The following is a 20,276-nucleotide window of genomic DNA, read 5'->3' on the forward strand; positions in this document are numbered from 1 at the left end:
TCTTTCATCTCTAAAATTCTACGGTTCTATGATTGTGGTGTTTGAGATGGGCCATTCTGTTGATTTCCTAGTCTCCAGGAGGGAGGTAATCTCTGGGCGTGGAATTGACTAACTTGATGGAGAATTATCAACGCAGAGGTGGGTGAGCTTCACATTTACAATGATTTGGACCCTAGAGATGCTCTTGGAAAATTTCCAAGAGGACCTTTTACAGGTTCTTTAACCTGGTTTTACAATTCTCTTGACTCTTTGGGATGAGGGAATGGGAAGGACCTATGGTAGATTGGGATCGTTCCCTTGACTAACCATTTCCCCTTTCCATATTTTTGGACCTCGAACAATAACAACAACCGATGCCAAGAAACAAATCCTATAGGGGTGTTAGGGGAAACTGATTACGGGATCTCGAAAGGCCTGTAAAATCCTTGCTTACGCATTTTCTTCCTTTCTTTGGGTGTTAGGATTTTTAAAACTACATCTGTTTTTGGCGGAGTGGGCCTATAGTGAGGTTCAGAACAGTAGAGGGGGCGCTGACGGATGCTTCTTCTGCGGGAGGGCTGGCGTGAGGGTGCTCGGGGTGCGATCCACGCCGGCCGCCAGGCGGGCTCGAAGCTACAAGGGCGCGGCTGCAGGCGGGCGGGCCCCGGGGAGGGGCTTCGTGGAGACGCCGCGGCCCAAGCCGAGCTGGGCCGCCCGGGCTCGGCGCGCAGCGCGGCCCGGCGGGCGGTGGCGCTGCGGAGGCGGCGGCCGAGGCCGGCGGGCGCGGAGGAGGGGCCCGAGACTGGGGCGGCGGGCGGCAGCTGCCTCCGTGACGACTGCCGGCAACGCGGGGACCTGAGCAGACAGAGCCGCGGGCCCCGCCGCCTTCGCCTCTCCAGGCTGTTTTCCTTCCCCTCCTCTCTCGGCAGGGGCGTCAGGAATGGGCCCCGACCGCCGCGGGCCCCGCACTCCGCGCCGCCCGTAGGCCCCACCAGTCGGAGGCTGGCCGGCCGGCCGGCCTCTCACAACTCCTCGCCCCACAGCCAAGCCGTCCCCACCCAAATCCCCGGGAAGAAGATGAGGGAGACGGGCCCGGCGCTCAGCAGTCAGAGCAGCAGCAGCAGCGGTCGGGGGAGGGTGTTTCGCCGTTTCCTCTCAGCCGCCAGGACAAGATGGCAGCGGCCGCGGAGAGGGGCTGAGCCCGGGCTGGGTGGTGCCGCCTGCTGAAGCGCCTGGCTCCCTGTCCCCGGCACGGCCCCGCACCCCACCCCGGACATGCTCAGGGCTGCGGCCGCCCGAAGAGGGGAGAGCGCAGGCCTCTAGGAAGGTAAGGGAGCAGGGCAAGGAGCGCCCCACCTCGGGGGGTGGGGAGACTGGCTCCATTCGCGGGGCCTGCGGCCGGGGGTAGGGGTGGGGGGCCAGCCATCCCCTCATCAGGATAGCCGCCGGATCCGACGCCCCGGAGCGGCTCGCACCCGTCTCGTGTGCTGCACCCCCATCTACATCCTCTGCGCTCTCGCGCTCCGCGGTTCCGCCGGGTCACCGCCGGCTGGCGGGTCCCGGCGTCTCCCTCGAGGATGGGGCCACCCGAGGCCCGGGGCCGCCGGACGTGGGGCTGCGGGGCCGCGCGTGGGTTTTGCGCGCGGTGGCGCAGCCTCCGGGAAGCCGCACTTGGGCAGGGCCTCCCCTCTTCGAGGTTGCGCAACGGCTCTTCCCAGCAACCGAAGTTTTGTTTAGTCCCACAGGGTGCCTCTTCCCCAACCGCAGCCCTAGGCCGTCACTAAGGATACCGCTGGCCTCTCATTAAAGGGAACAAACACACACACGCGCACGCACGCTCACAACTTGAGCGCCCCAGCCGATGGCTGCGTCCCTGGCTTTGTGGCCCAAGTCACCAGCGTCGCCGAGCGGCGGGGTTGGAGGGTGTCAACTCTGGGGACTGGAGTCTGTGTGATTGTTGGGGAGGAGAAATGTGATCCGCCGCTCCGCGTCCCCTGCCGCGGCCCGAGGAAGGCGTGGCGGCCGCGCGACGGGGCTGTTGCCGGGCTTCTCTCGTTACGGTGGCGGCCGCTCGCGTCCCTTCGCGGCGCGGGGAGAACTCGCGGAAGGACTTGGGGAAAGAATGTCTGTTTTCCTGTCGGGAGGGAGAAGACTGTTTTAAAATGGTACGTGGCTCTCCGCGGAGCCTGCTGTGTTCCCCGTCTTATTTCTGCTTGAGGAGTTGCGCTGAAGGGTGTGTGTGTGAATTGCCTTGGACCTGTTACAAAGTAGTCACAACATGTTCAGTCCTTGAACCGTGTTTTCACAACCTCTTGCTGCCCTGTTAGAATTTATTTTTCCACCTGTCAGTTCGCTGCTTCTAATTATAAATAGCTTCTATTAGCAACAGTGAAGTTTTTCGGATTATCGACCAGTTTACAAGGAAATCTCATGGTTAATTCAACTGGCAACTTGGATGTCTCTCTGGTACGGGGCCGGAAAAGTAAACTGGTAAACCAGCCTGCGCTTCTGCTTCTGCTGTGTCTTCTGGTAGTTTGGAGATCGGCTCGCTCTTTTCTGTTTCTCCTCCTCCTCCTCTTCTTCCTCCTCCTCCTCCTCCTTCTCCTTCTTGTTCTTCTGCTTCTAATTTTAGGTATTTGCTTGTTATCTGTAGCTTTTGAAGTGGAAGTGCTGTACTTATATTTAAGTCATTTCAGTATATTTCCAAGTTTTAATTGCTGGACAGCTTAAAATTTTAAGAGGTTCCCTCTTGGATCAAATTTTTGATGAAAACTTTTGAGCAGGATTGGTGGGTTTTGTTTGTTCCCAACGAAAACATTTTAATCCTTCATTCTCGTTTAATTTTTCAGAAGCTGGGCAAGCCTCACCGTTTGTTTGATAAGTCTAGATTCCGCTTATGTTTGCAAGTGCAGTGCTAATTTTATACAATGAGCCACGATAAGGTTTTGATGGGTCATGATTAAACTTAGTATTTAAGTAAACAAAATATGGCTGATCTTTTTAAAAAATAATTTTTGTAGTTTTATTACTTTATGCCTTCATGCCACTTAACAGTAATTGAAATATAACCGAATAAAGTTCTTTACTTCTAAATCAACAAGATATTTCTTGGTATATTTATGGGTACATTCATAAAGTGTAGGGAACTCTTATGAAATACAATGCTTAACTTCTTTGAGGTTTTTTTCTCTTTTTGAAACTTACATGTTTTTAATTTGTTTTAAGGTAGAGGTGTGTTGAAATATTTGACATTTTGGACATTTAATTTTTTTGATGTTATGGGGAAATTGAATAATTTGTTACCTTTTGTTCCCCTTACTTTAGGGGAAATATTTTCTATAAAAAAATTCTTTGATTAAAACTATGTTTTAAAAGGGTAAGACGAGCTTGAAATCTAGAACAGAAGCAACCATTTAATGTTTCAAATTTATATTTGGACATTGCTGACTACAGGAGCTAAACATACATATTAGGCAAGCAGATCATAACATGGTGAGCCAGTCGTAGTTTATTGTCATAATACCTTTTCCGTAGAACTAGTCATTATCTTGCTTGTAAACCAGTCATTGGCTTCTGGGCATGGAGTTTTAGAGTCACATAAAAGTGGATGGTTTTTATGAGATAATTCTTGTAAACATGCTTGAAAAGAAGCTTCAGATCATACTATTTTAATTTTTTGGACGCTCTGTCATAGGATACCATAAACTAATAAGGTGAAAATCACACAGGTAGGTTGCTATAGTTAGTATAGCAGGGCATATAAGTATTTGTTCAATGCAAGGTATTGAAAGCGGTTTTTTCCCCTCTTACAACTTAAAATAGCAACAGCTGTCAAATGAACTTTCTTATTGAGCTTTTACTTTTAATATTTGATACATGAACAATGAAGGTCTATATATGGAAGGGACTAAGGGAAAATGTAAATTTCAGAATGCTGAAATACTCTTTCCCAAACCTGTTTCCCATCCGTTGAATGGAATATTTGTTTTCTTGTTATTTTCTGTTTTGAATGTTAGAATGGCTCATTCTGGTAACCTTTGAAGTTAACTTTATTTTGTTAGGTAAGAGGAGTTAACTTTCTTAATTTGGTGTTCTCAATGCAGCAGTTCACCAAGGGTGATGATATGGGCAGGTTAGAATTGCATTATTGGTGCTTAATTCAAAGGCATAAAAAAATGTAGTTTCCATTGCAACTTTACATTTGAGTTAGGAGATGAAAGAATGTCATGGCAATATTTATATTTAAGAGTGTTTTAAGGAATTTTGAAATTCTCCATATTTAAAATACCCCTCCAGAGTTATTCTTGCCTCTTAACTAGTAGAGGACACAAAATAACTTGCTATATGATTACATTGTTGCTGCCAAAAGAAATGTTCATGTAAAATTTCTGGGTTTGCAGCTTTCCTAATTTCCTAGTGTCTGAAGTTGAGGCTTCAATGTGGTATGTTTAACTTAGAAGTTACTTCTAGACAAACTACTAGAACTTTGTTAAAATGGAGGAATGTATCAGTGTATTTTATTGGTTTTTAAAAGTTGCCTCTCTTGCCCCACACAACTTTCTGAAAGCTTTGCCATGTTACAACCCTTCCTATATTATACAAAAGTAAGCCTAAAGAAAGTTTTAAATGTCCTTACTGGTTCTGAATCCAGCTGCTTAAAAAGTATATCTTAACCTAGTACCTTTAAGCACTTAACAGAAGTTGAGTAGGGATCTATATTTGGAGTAGAAGTTTTGAATCAGTGGAGGTTTTTAGGATAGAGCATTTATGTGGTTGACTTAAGGAACTATTATACAGTCCACTTCTCTTTTGGCTTGGTATAATTAAGAGTAGTATGGGGGGAAAATACCTTAATATTAGTGTGCTGCTTCTGTAGCTTTGTCATAGCTGTTGTTTTGGCCTTATCTTAATCACTGTTCAAGGACCAAGCTAGAATAGACACGGAGGATGTATGTTATACATTTTACCTAAATGTTTGTCAAATTAGACCTTGACCTATTTAGCAGTTAAGGCCGTTCTCCTTACTTGATACTTGAACCATAGTCACTGCACAAAGGCAACATTTGCTTTAATTCTGAGGTGCACCACTGTTATACTAAGGACCTATAGCCTCTGCTCTTAATACTTGTATGAAAATTAAAAGATCTTGATGAATATTGAAAAATGCTATGTTTTTAGGGTGGTGTTTGTGGTTTGAGACAGTTAAGTTGTTAAACTGTTTTACTTTGTCTTTTGTATTTATTAATAATAGTTAATGTGAAATCAGTACTTTAGAAAACTGTCTTTTTCCAACAGAAAGGCTTTGACATGAAACAAACCAAGGACTTTTTTTTTTTTTTTTACCTTAAATGTATTACTTTGACCCAAAAGATTTCTCTAATTTTCTAAAAGTGAGATTTTTCCTTCTGTGGGAGATAGATTGGGAGGGAAGGTAGGGGGCCAGGTAAGGTAGAGGAAGCTGGGCCATAGTGGAGGGAAGAGATTGGTTTAGATTTGGGAGGCTTAGAAATCTATTTTAACGTAAATGTTGAAGTTGTTAGAGACCAGAGTTCACTTAGTTATAAAGTCAATTAAATATTGTGCTAGCTTGGGGGAAAGATTAAGAATATGCTGTGACACCTGCTAAATGATCAGTCTTGTGAAATATCTGTTTATCATCCTTGACCAGTTTTTAAAATTCCTTTCCCTACCGGCTTGTCTCCCTTTCTCTTTGTGCCTTTTGTTTTTAATTCTAAAAGCCTTTTTTCCTTAATGTAGAATTTAGGAAAGATAAACTTCCTATCTAATTAAAAAAAAAAAAAATCTTAAGGTACAGGCCTAACTTGAAATCAGAAGTGTGAAGAGCATACTACATATTATTGCTATTAAAATGAGTTTTATAGGAATACTTTTTTTGGTTTCTGGAAATCCTTAATAATAAAACTAAGGTGAACTTAATTAATGAATCTGGGTGTTTCAAGAATTAAAACCCAGACTTCTCTGGCATCAGAGAAGTCAAACAGTCCATTTTTACCTTCTGAGAGAAAGATCTTTTAAAGATTAGATTTCGAGATACACTTTTTATGCCACATTTTCTTTGCTGCTTTGTCATTTTTCTTTTTAAACAAAAAGATTATACCTAAGAAGAAGTAGAGATTTAGAGAAAAAGAATGAAGGAAAATGTAGTACTTGCGCCTTTGAGCTGTACTTTTTCCTTTAGATAAGGAGCTAAATTGTGAAAGACAGATCCTTTAGTATAACTTAGTCATATTGAAAATAAAGGATTGGTGGGGTAGTTAGGTAAATTCTTTTTTATTTTGCATAATCGATAATGAACATCTTTTCTGATTGGGAAAAATTTAGATTTGATAAATATTGACATAATCAGATAAGCAGAATATTAGTCACTCCCCCTTTAAACTTTTGTAGCCATTTCTTATAGATTATGTTTGATTACATATGGCTCACCAAGAAAATTGTCTTTAAGATTTGATAGAAAATACGAAACTTGGTTGTATTTATTCCAGTTTGGAAATTTTTTAAAAAGTATTTGATTTACTAAAAACATTTATATTAACTTCAAATTCGTCAATTTCCCCTCCTATATCTGCATATTATTCATACATTAAGCAACATATTTTATAGTTTAAAAAAATAGTAAACTTTGAAATATTTGCAGAAAATAACTTGCTTAGAAAATGTTTTCTACCCTATAAGCAGTTATTTAAAGGCCTAAAAACTTCATCTGCATATATTTTGACTGTGTTATCTGTTTAATAATACAACAAGAGTCTTGTAGGTTTGGTAAACTATACGACTTTAGATATATAATGCTACAGTCTTAAATAGTTAATAAGTTAGATAGAGTTGATAACATATTGAAAATTGAACCTGACTTTCTAGAGACACATCTTCTTACGTATAATTAAATTAATACTTCTGAGGGGTTAAATATGTAATTTATTAAAACTTCTATTGACATTACATAGGGTATAGTGACAAAATCACAGTGAAAATTACAGGTATGTGCTATATGGCCTCTAGCTATGATGCTATGCGTCATTATATTCTCAAAACAACAACAAAACAAAAATATGTTTTGGGAAAGCTTATAATCAGTTTCAGTGGAGATGACACAAGTATCTTCAGTGTATTGTAGTTTTGTATTTTTCAGTTAGATAAGAATAGTATTGGGTTCAAAAATATTAGATTTTTAATCTGTTTATCATACTTTAAGTATTTCTTTTGTAGCTGGATCACAGACTGACCACAAATAAATGAAATTTTATGGTAGGTAGAACCATGATAAAATATTTGTATGAAAACTATTTTATCTATTACATATTTGAGTGTCTACTAAGTGCAAGGTGCTATGAATGAAGAGGTAAGACATGGTCCCTTCTTTGAACAAGTAGTAGGTGAAAATACCTAAGTACTCTAAATTTTTTTTTTTTAACTTTTAAAATTTATTTTAAGTGTGTTTTTCCAGGACCCATCTACATTATAATGATTTAAATCTAGCACACTCAAGTTTCTTAAGACTGTTCATTTCATTTTGTTAAATATGAGATATTTAAGTGATATTTAAACTACCAGGAATAGTTCAGGTTCTTAAAGTTGTATGTTAACATTCACTTACCTCAAAGCCAAAAAACAAATCATTAAAAATATGAACAATTCTATGAATTTTATTTTAGTTAAAAGCCTTTCCGTCAGGTGTAACCAGTTTAATAGTCTAATGGCCTTATAAAGACATGCTTGGAGGTGGCCAATTAGCTCAGTTGGTTACAGTGTGGTGCTGCTAACACCAAGGTTGCCAGTTCGATCCCCGCGTGGGCCACTGTGAGCTGCGCCGTCCTTAAAAAAAAACAACAACAAGAAAACCATGTTAATTTAAATTAAGGGGAATGTCATATTTCTCATATATGGTTAATAATTCAGTTCTCTTCCTCTCTCATGGTTTTCCTTCTGGACATGGCACAATTCTTGCATTGCCTGAGAAAATTCTAATAGGTTTACTTATTCTTAATATATTATTACCTTTCTTCTAAATTTGGGATGCGGAGCTCTCCAAACCTCATTCATATGCCAATCTGTGGAAAGAAGATAGAAGAGGAAAATAAGGTATAGATAGAATTCAGTTTAAAGGTGCTTTTAAGAATATTGAAATTGCTAGCTGTAACTTATTCGAACTCAGTATACAGCAGGGATATTGTTTGTATACTTGATTTATGTAAATCAAAAGTATACTTAGCTTTGGGTTTTTAAAGCAGAGTCATGCAAAGGGCAAGTATTATATTGCCTTTTACCCCTATTATAATTGTATATTATATATTCTTAATGAAATTTGACAATGTGATATTTTATACATGTGTTTTAAAATTGAATTCTGTGTGGAAACTTACATAGGGTGTTAGAGATTATAACATAATTGGTTTGCCAATAGCTTTGGAGTAGAAACTAGTTGATTTGCCTTGTGAGTTGTCCTGTCTAAGCCTAGTAGGGCATTTCTGAAAGTGTTTCTAGTGACTACTCTGTAACTTGTAAAATCTGTTTAAAGTAGGTCACATGTGAAGGTATATCAATCTTGAAACTGTTTCCCTGTAATCTGATTGGAAGAAAATGAAATACCTCAATTTATATATAACCTATTAGAAGGTGACTTAATATATTACATTTTAGGGAGAGATTACATTTAGAAATATAAAATAGTACCTGAACTGTTTCTTCGGGTCAGAAACCATGTCTTAAAAGTTTTTAATATCCCCTGAAGTACCTAATAGACATTGGGGAATCAAATTTATTATTATAATAGAAATAATCAAGTACAAGCATGCTGTACTCTACCTATATCCTGCAGTCCTTTGTTGAGCAGCTTGACAGGTACGTGACCCGAGCACTTGTGAATCTGCCCTTTGACTTCTGGGAACTTACCCCCCACCCCTCACCTCTTTTACTTCTAGCAGATGAGTCTGTTTCCCATAGGGAGGTCGACAGGCATGAACTTCATCGGGATTTCCAAGCGTCTACCTCTGAACATAACTTCTACCTGTGCACACTGTGTTTTCACTACTCTCTCCAGAAAAGAAACTTCTTCTTCCCTCCAGGATTTACCCCTGCTCTCTGTTGTGGATTTCATCCTGAATTGTGTTTTTGTTTTTCAGCATCTTAGCCTGTCTTATAACTTCAAATTCTCCTTTCCTCTTGGCCATTTTTTCCTTCAGCCTTTTAAAACGATCAGGTCTTTGGGCTCTTAAACAGCCATCTTTTGATTGTGCCTCCTCAAGTTTATGGACCTATCTTCCCTTTTGTGTTTCTTCCAAACTTCTTAAATGTGTACTGTAGCCTCTATTTGAATTTCTTCTATTCACTTCTTAGCCCTTGGAAGTATTACTACCCTGTCCATGCCACTCTAATGAAATTACTCCTAAGCTCTCCAGTAGTTTCCTTTTATTCATAGTTGATGTATTTCTCCAGATGATTGCATCCATAGCATACCCTACTCAATTCTGAGCTTTCAGCCTAAATTTTGAACTGTCTGTTGATCTCATTATTTTCCCCCCATAGGTAGTTCAAACTAAATTGATGATCTTATTTCCAAATTTGTTGCCTTTTCTGTATTTGCTCTTTGGTGTCCTCTCTCATTTCTATTGCTGTTTGTTTGAAACTTTAAATCTTAAAAGTTTCTTTCTTCTTTTTTATTTTTTTTACGATAGGTGCATTTAAAAAGGCAGCTTATAGTGATAATTTTTAGTCTTTCAATTTGAAAGTTTTCTGTGAATAAAAGTTGTTAACATTGTTATAAAATAACTGCTTTGGCATATTCATTATGTGTAATTAATATGCAGTCATTACTTTTATATCTGTATTTTCTGTCTAGCTTATGCAGTTGCCTGAAAAATGGCATGAGGTCAGTTTTGGCCAATAAGAAATTTTTAGTTATTACTTGAGACTAAATTTCTCATCAGTAAACTATAACTATTTTGTGGTCATTTCAGTCAAATGATTTAGTGGATTTTTCTTTATTTCGTGGGATCAGTAGTTAGTCATAATTTTGAACTTAAAATGTGTTAGCCATTACTCACTTATGCACCTTCAAAACGAATTAAACTTAAATCAATTAATTTTTTATATGTTGATGGCATTAAAAAATCTTTAGCCAGATAAATAGGAATTAAGTTGTTCTTATTATAATTTTGCTATATATAATTTTATAGAATCATGTATGGTGGTGTGACTTCTTACACTAATGTAAAAAGTTTTTTTTCAGTGTTTCTATGGGGCTTGTAGTAGAAAAAAGATTTATGACCTTTGCTAAGTCCATATAAATTGGCAGTTTTGGTTCACAGCAACCCGACAGTGTCACTTTAAAAAGGTAAGGATTAGAGGTAGTCAAACAGAAGCAATTCTAGTAGATTTCTAAGGATTCAGTGTCTTTTCTTTGAGAGTACTCTTTTGAGAAGCTGCTTGTTTTCTCATTCTTTGGGTCTTTATGAATTACATTTTTCTTTAGTTTTTTTTTTTTTCAGGCTTTCTTAAGGAAACAGATTTCTCTGTCCTGACCCCTTCCTTGAATTTGTCATGAGAATAAGAAAGAGATCTTTATTTTTTCTTAACATAATGTCTTTTCTGTTCCTTCTATTGTTTCTGACTTGATACCTACTATAGAGTTTCCTGAAGCACAGGATTTCCTGAAGGCATGGTGAACGACCATCCTCAGTCCATGAGATTATGACAGTTAGGATTTGAAACTTACAAAATAGAATGTTGTCTACATGGGAAAGGTTTTTGAAGGTACTTCACTAAATTCCTAAAATAAAGTATTTATATAAAGTGTCTTATCTGACAACTAAAATATGAATAGACAATATACTTGTAGGGGAAAAAAACCACTTTGTTGAGTTTCACAGTATAGCTCACATCAGGACCATATATAGGATCTTAACAGAATTTGAAAAGAACAAGTAGTTCCCTTTTTTGTTCCAGTTTATTTTTTCAAATCCTAAAATGGCTTTCATAAATATTTTTTCAAAACTAAAAGTAATCAAGCCTTTGCAACTGTGAATATTTGTCTTCTCAGCTCTTAACATGCAAAACTTATTTGTACAGATGTAGTGTGGGGGGCAGCTACTGTTCTCAAGTCACTGGTATTTAGACTTTTAATTCTTATGGTATCGTTACTCTGGAGTGGTAGTCTTCTTTCAGTTAGGAATGTAGAATGTTGTACTTTTGGAAATACAAAATGAAAATCTTGAAGTTGTTTACTTAGGATAGCCCATAATTTTGAAAAGTTTTGTAGAATTTGACCTTTGATTCTGTAAATGTTCATTTAGAACTTTGAATCACTATCTCTTACAAAAATCTTGTTGGCAGAATATTTTCCTTTATATTGCTTTGTCAGCAATGAATATTTGATCCATCATTAATCTAGGATTAAATTCTCTCTCTCTTTTTATATGTCAGTGTGACATTTTATTGTATTTCTTAGCTTGCGGTTCCTTCCTTTTCCTTATACCAGTTAAGAAACAGCTTAAGAAAGGCTTAGTTTATAGAATTTATTATGAAATTAGTTTTTCATTTATACACTGTAATTTCATTGTGCATGAAGTCCAAAACTATAGGTTACAAATGTAGATGACTTTTGACAATAAAGTGACATATTTTAATACAATGTATTTTGCATAGTAAAAACTATTCTATTTGTTTTGCCATTAAAAGTTGTTTAAGAAATTTTCTACATTAAGTAAAAACACTGTTAACTAATGTATCGATACTTAGGATTGAACTCTCTTAGTTGTTTCAAAGGTAGATTAGGTTAGGAGGTGTTTTGGTAAAGATCATTTGACCTTTGGCTTCTTCATCTTTAATATTTTATACTTACGAAGTGTGATAAAAAAATACAGTGAATGTTTACTTTAAAAAATTTTATTACAGTAGAAGACACATTGCCATTAATCCCCTTCAAAATATGACTCCTCACTTGAAACACACTTATCTCGCAGTTCTTGCCACTTTCTGAAGCAGTTCTCTAAGTCCTCTTTTGTGACTGTGTTTAGTTGCACTGTCATGGCTGCCTCAATGTCCTGAATCATTTTGACTTTGGGAAAGAACCAGAAGTTGCACGGTGCCAGATCTGGTGAATAAGGTGGATAAGGACACACCATAATGTTTTTATTTGACAGAAATTGCTATTCCAGAAGCGATGTGTGACACAGAGACTTTCCCGTTGTGATCACAAAATACAGTGAATGCTGCTGCCGAGTGCCATCCAACGGGAAGGCAGGGGTCTTCAGTACAGGAAGTGGTGCGTGGAACCTTAGTAACAGTATGTAACAAGTTTCAACTTGTTCAGTGCCGTCAGTCAGGTGTGAGCTATGGTTGAGAGAAGGTGTGTTTTAAAGTGTGCTGTAAATCATCCTCCATCATGACAACGCTCCGAGTCACACATCCCTTTTGGTATATGGCAATTTCTGTCCAATAAAAACATTACAGTGTGTCCTCATCCACCTTATTCACCAGATCTGGCACCGTTCGACTTCTGGCTCTTTCCTAAAGTCAGAATGATTCAGGACATGGAGCAGCTATGACAGTGCAACTAGAGACACTCACAAAAGAGGACTTTCAGAACTGCTTCATATTCACTAAATATTCACTAAAATTTTGAAACTGCTAAATATTCAAAAATCTAATATTTTTGAACTGCTCCTGAAAGTGACAAGAATGATGGGATAAGTATATATAATCTATCTATATATATGTATCTGTATATGTATAATATATATTTTCTTTCTTTTTTTTTTCAAAGTGAAAGTAGTTTATTGAGTAAAGATCTGCTCCATAGGCATCTACTCCATAGGCAGGGCAGAAGTTGCCTCTGAGTGAGAGACGTCATTTGGCTTTCTATTAAGGGACTTATTCATAATCCAAAGTTACAAAACTATTTACTTTTTTTTTCTGGTTTTATCATAGCATCCTATTTTATTTGAAATATCTGCAAAGCAGTCACGCTCATGCTTCCTGCCTCCCCCATTTACTTCTCTAACAATTCTTTGGTAAATATTGGTATTCATAGATATTGTATGATGGATTTAAATACAATTTTCTTTTGTGCTTAAGTTTTATAAACTACATTTTAATTGTTAAGCTTAAAGTATACTTCAAGGAAGATTGCTTCAGGTGAGCTTTTTATTTTTAGTCAACTTTTTTGTCAGTAGTTTCATTTCTGAGTTTTGATTTTATATAGCTCTAAAAAAATCTAGAGAATTACATGCTTTAGTAAGAATAGTCCTTAAGTACTGTTTTTAATTAACTCTTTTCTAGCCTTTCTAAAATAAAGATTTGTAGTGGCAGGGTGATTTCTAGCAGCTTTGAAATGCCCAACAGATCATTTTCTGTTCCAAAAGTTGGGTTGTTTTGCTAAGTCAGATGAAGCTTGTTATTTAACATGCTGATTTGTGTTATAGTCAACACATTCCCTAGATGCTTTGTTCTCCAAACTGCTGGAAAATACCCAACACTTTAGTGTTTTCAAATAAATGTTTTGAGGGCACCTCAGACAGGTTTATTATATGATTTTTTTACAATATGTGGTGGTTTATTTATGTGAACATGTTTCTTATGTGAAATGTTTTAGTGTAAGTAATTTCCTGGGTAGAATACTGGCAAAACAACCTGCTAATGATGCAAGTATTTAAAATATTGAGATTTAAATGGAAAGTGAAGAGTTAAATTCATTCACTAGTCACATTAAAAACTTATTTCCTAGTGTATCCTATATTTTCGTTTTAAGAAGATATGCTATTTTGTCTTTTACAAGTATGCACTTAAATTATAAAGTAATTGAGAAATAAAAGTTTGACTAGAAATTTCTTTTATTGTCTGAATATTGCTAGTTATGTAGTTCCATTTTCTAATTCCCTTAGTAGAGCGTTCTATAGACTAGTACTAGGGTTCTCTGTCTTTTCAAGAATGAAAAGGCCTTTTTTATTGTCCAATTTATTGGACCACATAGTGAAATTCTACTTTTAGTCTCTACTGATTAAAGAAATTACATAATGACCAAATGCTCCAAAAACTGCTATGAATTAACACTTTTAAATGAAAAAATATTTTCTTTCTGTACATAGACTTTTTTATTAATGATGATCCCAGGGACTCATTGTATACCTGGTAATTCTAGATTTTGGGTGATCTGAGCCATGCCTAAGTTATTCAACAGTTAATTCCCAAATGTGTAACCCTTGAAGAGCAGCCTTGTGCAAGAAAAACATTGTTTTATATATGTCACTCATATTCTTTTTTTCTGTTTAACTTATCACTTGACAAATTCAGACCTACAGAAAAGTTACAAAAATAGTACAAAGAATTTCTGTATATCTCACTCAGATTTTTCAAATGTTAACATTTTACCCCATTTGCATTTACCTTTTCCCTCTATATTTGTATTTTTTTCCTAATCTTTTTTTAAAATTTATTTTTTAAATTCATTGGGGTGACAATTGTTTGTAAAATTACATAGATTTCAGGTGTACAATTCTGTAATACATCATCTATAAATCCCATTGTGTGTTCACCACCCAGAGTCAGTTCTTCCATCACCATATATTTGATCCCCCTTACCCTCATCTCCCACCCCCACCCCCCACCCCCCTTACCCTCTAGTAACCACTAAATTTCCTAATCTTTTTGAGAGTAAGTTGCAGACATGTCTCTACCCCTAACTTTTTCCTAATTTTTTTTTTTTTTTTAAAGGTTTTATTGGGGAAGGGGAACAAGACTTTACTGGGGGAACAGTGTGTACTTCCAGGCCTTTTTTCCAAGTCAAGTTGTTGTCCTTTCAGTCTTAGTTGTGGAGGGCACAGCTCAGCTCCAGGTCCAGTTGCCATTTTCTAGTTGCAGGGGGCACAGCCCACCATCCCTTGCGGGAGTCGAACCGGCCACCTTGTGGTTGAGAGGACGCATTCCAACCAACTGAGCCATCTGGGAGCTCAGCGGCAGCTCAGCTCAAGGTGCCGTGTTCAATTTCAGTTGCAGGGGGCGCTGTCCACCATCCCTTGCGGGAGTCGAGGAATTTAACTGGCAACCTTGTGGTTGAGAGCCCACTGGCCCATGTGGGAATCGAACCTGCAGCCTTCGGAGTTAGGAGCATGGAGCTCTAACCGCCTGAGCCAACGGGCCGGCCCTTTCCTAAATGTTTTTATGTCTCTTTAGTTTCCTGTAATCTGAAAAATTTCTCAGTCTTTGTGTTGTTTCTTGACATTGACATTTTGATGAATACTACCAGGTGTTTTTTTTCCTTTTTTTGGTAGAATGGCCCTCAGTTTGGACTTATTTGTTTTCTTGTGCTTAGAAATACTACAGTGAAGTGTATTCATTCCTCTTAGTAAGTACATCATACCAAGAGGCATGTTATGTTGATATATCTTATTACTAGTGAATTTTAACGATCACTTGGTTAAGGTACCGTCTGCTTGCTTCTTCCTTTTGATTAATCTGTGTCTTGTGGGGATATACTTTGCAGTTGTGTAAATGTCAAGAACTATGAAGGGTCTTGCAAGCTAACACATTAGCCATGGATGCCGGCTGAAGATAGGAGACTCTTGGGTCAGAGATAAAGGACTTTCTTACTCATAGTGACAGCAGTAATCAGTGTGTCGGTAGTTGCCCTGGTTCCCCAGCTCAGTTCCCACAGGGGCATGTGAACAGGGCCAGGTGACTCCTGCACAAAAGGAGTTACATTAGAGGAGAGGAACCCAGGCTTAAGAAACTCGAATCTTTTCTAAGAGGCAGTAAACTTGCCTGACATTTGCCCAAGAGGGAATCATTATCTTTAATTGTATTGGACCTTAAACAACTTGCCCTTTGCTCAGGAGGAAGTCACTATTTCTACCTTCTAAGGCTGTTCAATATACAGATATCCTTGAGAACAAAGGCCGTCAGTGTCCCTGCTTGCAAGACATGGAGAAATGTGGAAGACCCATGGTGAATTGTATCCCAACAATAATATCCTGTTATTCAGACTTTCACCCACTCGTTTTTGCATCCACTGATAATTCTTGTTTGAATCAGTTGTTATGATTTTTTCCAAATGGTGAATTTTTAATTTTGTTATCCCTTTATATTTATTACTTCCTTTTTTCTCCTCTTTCCTGACCTGTTTCCCAGGTCCCTCACTCCTGCCTGCTGGGATAACTTCCCAACTAAACTCCCTGTATACAAGGCCTTTCTTTAAGATTCTACAGTTAAGGGAACTCGGACTAAGTCACAAGGCTCGGCAAACTCAGCATGTCTAAAACTGAGTTCAATTTTTCCTCTAAATTCTCCCTGTTTTTGTTTTTTTAAAAAATATTTTGTTATTTGGTGATCAGTTTTTCAAGCCACAGACGTGGTTGTGTCAATTCCTTCCTTTCTTCACTGCTCACAAAGTTCTGTGGTTCTTCCTTCTAACTGCCTATTGGTAATCAGTACTTTCAGCTTCATTTCCTTAGTATGCTTTTGCTCAGGCTCTGACCAGCTATTACCTGGACTATTACAGTCGTCTTTCAATGTTTTTTTCCATTATTGTTCCTTTCCAGTTTATCCTTCACAAATTTACCTGAGTAATCTTTTAAAAATACAAATATGATCATATTGATTTTCTATTTAAAACCCTTCAGAGGCACCCCATCACCTATAACTAACCCCTTAGCATGGAAGACAAGGTTCTTCACGATGTGTGTTCTTTTTTTTTAAGGTTGTCTTTCTCCTCAAGGATCATGTTTTTTTGCTATGGGTAGCTGCCTCCTCCACTGGCAAGTTAGGTTCTAGTGTGGAGATTGACAAATTTTCTTATAGGACGAGATGGGAAATATTTTAGGCTTTGCAAGCCACATGTGGTCTCTGTTGCATACTATTTTTTTGTTTTTAAAAAACCCTTTAAAAATGTAAAAACCGTTCTTAGCTGTGGGCCATACAAAAATAGTCTGCGTCAGATTTGGCCAGCCATAATTTGTGGGCCCCTGTTCTAGCCAAATAAAACTAGTATGTCATATTTTTCATTAGTCTCTTTCCTTATACATGCTCTTGGTTTGTACTGCATGGAATATTCTCTTCTGTATAGCAGACTTCTTCCCACCATCCTTCCAAATTTAACTTACAGGTTAACTTCTTACTGAATCCTTTTGTGCTCCTTCAGGACATACATTAATCGTCCCTTTTTCCTTGCTACTGCATGCCTGGCACATCCATTGTTACTACTGCCCTCATTAGGGATGCAGTTATCTGTGTTTGCCTCTTGCTAGAAGGAGTTCATTGATGAAAAAACATGTTTATTGCTAAATCTTCCTGCTCCTAAATGTCTTTACTTGATTTGAATTAATAGAAAATTTTAAAAAATTGAAAGAAAAATGAAATGAAATAGAGTGTGGCTGCTTGAATGTTAATAAAATATATCTAAAATGGTAATATTTTTCTAAATTTTAAAAATACAGTTAAAGAGTTTGTATCATTCTCTGCTAGATATTTTTTTCACTTTTCATTTAAAATATAATGTAAATTTAGGCTATGAAAATACAGAATAATTCTGTGAACTGCTATCCGGGGTGCAAAATAACAATTCACATAGTTGAAGTCTCTCCTTTTCCCTTTCTTCCCCACAATTTTTATCATTTCCATGCATGTTTTTATACTTTTACTACATACCGAATATATCTAAAAGCACAGGATAGATTTGTCTGCTGTTAACTTTATAATAAATGATACATTCTCTTTTGCAACTCGTTTTTTGTTCTGCGTTGTTTTGAGATTTATTCAAGTTGATATGTGTAATTTCAGTTAATTCATTTTTCTGCACATCATTAATTCTAACATGCACAATTTTCCCCACATTTTAACATCTTTGAAATTGTGATACATCTTAAAATCAATAATGTCTTACCTTTACTATTGGTATTTTTTTCTTTTTGTGTGTGTTTGGTACATAAATAAATATATGATTCTGATATAAACCACAGTTGTATTATGTATTGTATGAAAAAGCCACACTTCATTTATTCCTTTTCTGACAATTGTTACTGTCTTTTGTTGTATATAATGTGCACTTTTTTGCCCAAATTTGTGAGAGTAAAATAAGAATGTGCATTATACATGGGTAGTACCTAACTCTGTATCTACATAAATGTTTTTAATTTTTTATTTATGCTTATGAATGAGTTAAAAGTGTAACTTTTAGAAATCGATAATGATATCCATATGCAAAATAATACCCTGGAATACGATAATCGGTTTTGTTGAACTTACTATGAACTTGCAGTGATGAAGAGTTCTTGGCCTTCTATGATGCGTAAATATCATAAATTTGTTACCAGTACATAAAATTTCTTGTACCTCATATTTATTCTTGTGTTTTGTAATTATTTGTTACATAAAATTTCTTGTACATTAATATGTTAAAAATTAAATGCTAAAATTCCTTTATAATACGAAAAACAAGTGCCTAAATGTAAACAAATAAAATTTTTAATTAAAATGAAAGTTTTTTTTTTCCCCCTAAAAGTTTGGGCCAAAAACGTGGGTGCGCATTATACATGGCAAAATATGGTATTTCAAAATTCTGTTACTGCATACAGTGTAGGAGTGAACATTATTTCACCTGTTTTGTTGTGCTTATGTATGAGTTTCTTTTGGCAGGATATATCTGAGAGAAGAATTGCTAGATTATGTTCATTTTCAGCTGTGTTCTCTAAAGTGATTGTACTTCTTACCCCAGTATATGAAAGTCTTTGTTGCCTTTACTCCCCCCCTTCAACATTGGGTATTCTATTTTTTGTCAGTCTGGTGGGTATAAAATGGCATCTTACTGTAGTTTCAGTTACTGTTTTCCTTGTTACCAGTGAGGTTGAGAATATTTTTAATATGTTTTTTGGCTTCTATTTCCTTTCCTGTAAATTGACTGTTTATGTCTTTTACCCATTTTTCTACTGAATTTTGCCAAGCAATATGATTTCTTTAGATCTTTTGTCAGTCACGTGTGTTGCTGATATCTTTTCTATATCTGGTTTATCTTTATTTCTGGTATCATTTGATAATGGACAAAAGTTTAAATTTTAATAAGGTCAAAATTTCCAGTCTTTTACTCTTGTAGTTTGCGCTGTTTATATCTTGTTAAAAAAAAACAGTTCTTTCAGAGGTTTGATTTGTTAAAAACGTAACATTAATTTTAAACTGAAAGGCATTAAAATTTATAAATCTTCTGTGTAGACTGACCAGTGTATGCTTTGTGTTGTGAGATATTTATAGACTCAGTTTTTTTGGATTGGAAAGGTGGAAGTGTCTATAATTGGTGAAGATTTTCTTCCTTTTATATTTATTCCCTTGAAGGAAATTCTAGTACTTTAGTTGGAGAACAATTAGAGCATATGGGTGTGAAACTGTTGTAATGAGGGACAAATATAGTATTATAAACTTACGGTGAATTCACAGATGGTCATTATAAAAATTTGGGAAATCACTAACGAGATAGTTTTTTCTTTGTTTGTTTTTTAGTTTTTTAAATAAAGTATTGAAGATTTTCTCTTTTTGGACAAGGGTAGGTGAGGTGGGTAACCATACCATAGTGAAGCAGATACAAAATACAAAGATCTGTTCAGTCGATACAAAATGTAAAGGAGTTATAAACTGCTTTTACCTTTGTAGTTTGTACATGTTAAAAAGACAAGCAGGAATGATTAAGTTTTAGGTAATATAACTTGATTATTTAAAAAATAGTACACCAAAATGTAAATTGCAAATGAAAATAATTTATGAAAGAGTTGGATTAAATTAGCAATTTTTCCATTTCTTCCACAAAATATGATCTATTTTTTTGACATTGACAGAAAAAACACTGATAGGTTCATGTATGTTGTCACTAATTAAAATTTGGGTACTAATAGAGGAACCTAAACTTTATTTTCTTTTCCCTAAAATGATTAAATATTTAAACTTCAAACTTGTAACTCTTTGAGAAGTAGGCCAATCATCTGTTGTAAGGGATAAGTATGGTAAAGGTAGAATTAAAATATTATTTGATAATATTCACGGTGCATATAGCTATAAGACACTAGGAAGTGAATTTGATATGACTTTCATAGATTACTAACTCCTTTATCATTTGAAAAATAAGTTGTAAGTTAGATCAATTAGTAGAAATTTAAACTTCAGCCCAAATACTACAGCTTTTGGCTAACGGTTTCCATTTGTTGTATGACTATATATTTATTTCAGGGGCTGTTACTCGATTTTTGAAAATACAACATATTAATATTAACTTAATTAAAATATGTTTATGAGAAATCTGAAAT

General features: G+C 36.7%; 1 protein-coding gene across 6 annotated transcripts in view; it reads left to right on the forward strand.

The window, feature by feature from the left end:
* The first annotated feature begins 728 nt into the window (after positions 1–728).
* HIPK3 (homeodomain interacting protein kinase 3) overlaps positions 729–20,276 on the forward strand; it is a 96,107-nt gene continuing 76,559 nt past the window's right edge. For 4 of the 6 annotated variants that reach the window (XM_019738533.3, XM_019738539.3, XM_019738537.3 and 1 more), the window contains exon 1: positions 729–1,306. The gene's annotated coding sequence lies outside the window, so the exon portion shown is untranslated. Of the gene's footprint in view, positions 1,307–1,799; positions 2,145–20,276 lie in introns of those variants that run through there. The other 2 variants (XM_019738534.3, XM_074336191.2) reach the window with 2 other exon arrangements.

The sequence above is a fragment of the Rhinolophus sinicus genome, chromosome 14 (assembly GCF_057876585.1).
Source record: "Rhinolophus sinicus isolate RSI-liver-muscle chromosome 14, RSI-T2T, whole genome shotgun sequence".
Lineage (NCBI taxonomy): Eukaryota > Metazoa > Chordata > Mammalia > Chiroptera > Rhinolophidae > Rhinolophus > Rhinolophus sinicus.